Source organism: Ipomoea triloba, chromosome 3 (assembly GCF_003576645.1).
Source record: "Ipomoea triloba cultivar NCNSP0323 chromosome 3, ASM357664v1".
Taxonomy (NCBI): domain Eukaryota; kingdom Viridiplantae; phylum Streptophyta; class Magnoliopsida; order Solanales; family Convolvulaceae; genus Ipomoea; species Ipomoea triloba.
In genome coordinates this window covers 28,640,285-28,645,420 of record NC_044918.1, presented here as the reverse complement: position 1 = coordinate 28,645,420, position 5,136 = coordinate 28,640,285, and the positions used below count along the sequence as shown (strand labels likewise).

General features: G+C 36.7%; 1 long non-coding RNA gene across 1 annotated transcript; it reads right to left on the bottom strand.

Annotated features, from left to right (window-relative positions):
* Positions 1-3,868: 3,868 nt before the first annotated feature.
* LOC116012736 lies at positions 3,869-4,734 on the bottom strand. The gene is made up of 2 exons (XR_004097188.1): positions 4,629-4,734; positions 3,869-4,247 (listed from the first exon to the last, which is right to left on the bottom strand). It is a non-coding gene; the product is annotated as an uncharacterized LOC116012736 (long non-coding RNA).
* Between the last annotated feature and the right edge of the window lie 402 nt (positions 4,735-5,136).

Below are 5,136 nucleotides of genomic sequence, written 5' to 3'. Positions count from 1 at the left end.
TATATATATATATATATATATATATATATATATATATATATATATATATATATACCGCTCTTTGACAGGTCGTTATTTTTTAAACCCACCCCCTACCTAAGTAGGAGAGGGGCAGGGCGGCCCAACAGGCAAAGCCCGTTTTGACGACTTTACAAGAAGACAAGGCATAGGGTCCATAGGGAGCCACCAAGGAAGAAAGTTGACAACCCACAAGGAGCAAAGAGGGAAGCTAACAACCAACAAGGAGACAAGGCTCAGAGGGCTACCACTTACCAGGGAGGAAAACTGACACCCCACAATGAGAAAAATCCCACTTGTGCAAACATCATCTATCACTTCTCATCGAGCATTAGACTTCACTTGTCTTCTTTCGTTTTTGGACTTGCCTAATTTGTTAGAAGTTGTAATAACCACATTGAGTTTTGATAATCGATTTGCAACTATACAAATTCGATTAGGTAAGGGCACCTCATTTTTTAGTATAGAGGATTGAGTAATGAGTATCATATCAAACAGGGACTACGAATACTAGTATTATCCATTGTCCTCGTAGACTGGCGGTTGACACATATAGACTGTCTCCAAAAGGTTGGTATTAAGGAATGCATTGTGAATATTCAATTGGCGAACAGACCAATTCCGTGAAATAGCCAATTAACAAGAGCAACCGCACCTTAGTAGGCTTAACAACCGGACTGAAAGTCTTAAAGAAATCTTGGCTCGCAACCTAATTAAACCCCTTCGTAACCAGCCGAGCCTTATGCCGTTCTATTGAACCATCGGCATTTCGTTTAGTACAAAAAACTCACTTGTACCCAACTACATTCATACTGGGTTTCAACGAGACTAGCTGCCATGGTTGAGATCGGAGTCAATAAATCTTTGTATTCAATCAATTGTAGAGGATTCAATAGAAGTTACAAAGATTGACAATTTCTAACAAGAGTTTTGAGCAAAAGAGAGTGGATGGTATGAAATTTTAAGCATGTATGTCAAGCTTTTGGAGTGGTTTCAAGAATTACATTTTACATTACTAGGGCTTTTGGAAAAAGAAGTCACTCCCACAATAGAAATCATTTTCAGAAAAGTCTAAGGTGAGGCTTCATGTTGTCCACGTTTCCATTTGGTAGCTCAACCAAGGAGCCGAGTATCTGCAGTTACATGTGGCTATGCACATTTTTGCACGTACACCACAATGACAATGTGCTTTTTGAGGGAGGGAGAGGTGATAAATAATTAATCATACAAATTATTGTATTTTAGAAATAAGTAATAAGCTAAGATTAATACTTGAAAGATAACACATACATACTATACAACCAACTCGCCAAAAACTTTGGCTATTGAAAAAAAAAAAAGATGGACACACTTGTTATTAATTAATTATTTTAATATTAGCAAAGGCATCTACACCCCTCCCTCTCTAAAATTTTTCTCCACCTTCTCTCTATACTTTTCCGGTCTTCTTCTTCCCTTCCGGTGGTTGCCGCCTCCGCTTACTTTGCGGGATAGCGGAGGCGGCATCTTGCTCTCTTCCCACCATCTTCCTTTCCTTTCTTTTTCTCCCTTTTCTTCTTCTTCTTCTCCATCTTCACCCACCACTGCCACCACCTTCTTCTCCTTTCCTCCCCTCCGTTTTTCTTTTTCTTTTTCTCCTCCGGCTAGCCGTCCACTTCCACCACCACCGCACCTCTACTTTCCACCACCACGGCGCCTCTTCCACCAACGGCCACCGCACCGCCATCCCACCGCCACCACCGCCGCCACCGCCGTACCTCACCACCACCATTGCCGTCTCCTCCCTCCCATCTCCCATCTTTAAAATAATATATATATATATATATATATATAAAATAAAATAGGGGGTAGGGTAATAGGTTGATAGCCTTGAGACCCGTGCGTCTCGAGCTCTTAACTTCTTTGTCCTTTACCCTTTGTTTTGTCCTTTAATAATTGTTGTTGTTTTGTCTCCCTCTGCATTTATTGCAGTTGTCTCCCTCTGCATTTATTGCAGTTTATTATTTTCCTTCTCGTTTTGTACGAGGTTCGTTTTTGGAGGGCTTCAAGAAATATATGGTCATGGTTCGTGTGATACTCATCCTGATCGAAGTAGACGACAAAGATATNCTCCCTCTGCATTTATTGCAGTTGTCTCCCTCTGCATTTATTGCAGTTTATTATTTTCCTTCTCGTTTTGTACGAGGTTCGTTTTTGGAGGGCTTCAAGAAATATATGGTCATGGTTCGTGTGATACTCATCCTGATCGAAGTAGACGACAAAGATATACCCCTCATGAACATCAGTTCAGTCGGGAAGATACCCACTGATGAACCGGCCAAAGACACAAGGCTGGTTATGTACCTTCAGTTGGGGAAAATGTCAATGGACTTCAGTGAGAAGAAAAAGACTCAGGGGGTTTGCAAGTTGTTCCATCCAGAGGTCGACTTGTACACATTCTGCAAGGGCATCAATCACTCGTCAAAAGTTTTAAGGTCCTATGAGGATCAAAACTCTCTTGTAACACAGTTTGCGAATCTAAATTTTATTAGCTTAGCTAGAAAATTTAGTTCTATGTCAGATTGTATGAATTGGCTTTACATTCCATTGAACCTTGTATTTGTTTCTAATGTTTATTAATGAAGGTTTATTATTATTATCAAAAAAAATTAATTATTTTATTTTCTGCCAAGTACAATAATTAGGCAAAATGTAGATTGGAGTAGGATGGAGTCAACAGACTTTTAAATATTTTTATACTAAATTAAATCTTTAACACTTCCTTATGGTTATGGTTATTACTTAACTATATAGTCCAAGGGAAATTTGTTTTACAAAAACAAAGCTCGCATAGTGGAAAGAAGGTTGAATGATCTTCGAAATAAGAGACTAAAGATCTTGATCTTTTTTGAGCTTGAAGTCTCTTAAATTAAAAACTTAATAAATCGCGTATGAAGTTTTTGAATGCTTGATATCAAATTATATATCTTTTGTGCCTCTTCTCTTGGCATTTAATTTCTTCTACCCATTGTAGAGAAACAAATTAGAATTTCCCACTTGTCATTAAAATATTATGTTTGGATTTGACAATGATTGATGGCATCCAATATAATATATAGCTGCTTGCTTGTGACTTGTCCATAAAATTTAGCTTTATGCAACTTTCAAGAAACTTTCTTAAAAGTCATGTATCCACCTTGGATTATGTGTCATGGCTCCAAAAGCAATAATAAGGATCTAGCAAAGAATGTTGGTCAAAAGGATCTATTGCTTATCATCCTTTGTTATAAGCAATGTTGTTTATCTCAAAAGTGTTAGGATATTTTGTTTTAGATTTTGATGATACCAAAAGATAGGAATTTTAGACTGTAAATTATTTTATTTAGACTAGTGATTTTATGCGTGCTTGACATTCGGACAGACCGAACGGTTCCTTGAGTAGTTAAAGTTTGTTCATCCGAATGATAACTCAAGATGTTAGCCTCAACAAACAATTCGTAAAGTAACCCGAGTGGAAGATCTGAGGATGAAATTTTAAGCATGTATGTGAAGCATTTGGAGTGGTCTCAAGAATTAACTTTTACATTACTAGGGCTTTTGGACAAAGAAGTCACCATCGCAATAGAAATCATTTTCAAAAAAGTCTAAGATGAGACTTCATGTTGTCCAAGAATTTATATTACAAGGCAAGTCAATGTGCAAGTTGTCCATGTCTCCATTTGCGGGTAGCTCAACTGCTCAACCGAGGAGCATCATTTAATTTACATGTCGCTATGCTAATTTTAGAAATAAGTACTCCTTAATAAGATTAATACTTGAAAGATAACACATACATATTATACAACGTAACCAACTCGCCAAAAAATTTGGCTATTGAAAAAAAGATGGGCACACCTCTTATTAATTATATTATTTTATTTTCTGCAAAGTACAATTCATTGTAATACAATGTAATTAGGTAGGCAGCATGCAGTATTATTCATATATAGTTTGAGGGATTATTGTTATTATATTATTGCAGATGAGATGATGATGAGTGACATTATATTGACGCATGCATATATAGATCAGAAGTGGTGATCAGCAATTGAAATAGCAGAAGCAAGCCATTCCAAAGTCATGCCAGTGACATGAGCCGGAAACCGCGCCTTCAATAGTCCGGCAACGGAGATCACAGTCGCCACCATCACACCAACCGGGGTACGTTTTGCTTAGCGTTCCGCACACCTTTTCTTCACCTACTTTACTCTCTATAAACATACATAACAACATTATATTAACTACAAAGTTAGTTAGAGCGCAACACAAGTATATATACTACGTACAAAATCACAAACCATATATATATATATATATATATATATATATATATATATATATATATATATATATATAATGTTTTAATTAAAACCGCTTTTCCGATCTGGTGAGAATCAGCTGCGAACTTGTACATAGTGTACTCTACATAGATGTACACAATCTTATATTCCAGTGCACAATGCACACAATTGGAATAGTTTGTGTGAAATTATGTAGGCGATTGTGTATGTATGTTCATTTTGGTTCGCACATTCTCACAAGAGTAGAGGTTCTCATTTGATCATTATATATATAATGCTATGATTACTCACCGGTAGGTGTTGCAATGAGGAAGCAGAAAAGAAAGGCAACAAATATTGTGTATGATTTTGCCATTTCTGTATACGAATTTGTAATAATAATGTTGTTATGTAATTTGTAGGTAGTGAGATTAAGCGTGGAAGGAGTGGTGTGTATTTATATTGAGGAAATGTGAGTAGGTACGTATGCAAACATGACGACAGCGAGTAGCGAGCGTTAATCTTAATGTACTTTGTATCCATCACTTTGCTACCATTTGTCCACATAATCGTGTCCCTACCTACGTGTCTGCATTCCAATTCATTCGGCTGTCCAATGTCTGGTAATTTTGGCACTTAATTTATGTTTTTATTGCCATCTTTGGTGACCATATAGGATTCCTCACCTCATCTTTTTGTTGTTGGGGATTTAGAGCAACTAACCTCGATAATTCTATATTTTGTTAGGTTTTTGCAGTGACACTTAGAGAAGAGAAAGAAGAGGAAGATTAAAAAAAAACAAAAACAAAAAAAAAAAAAA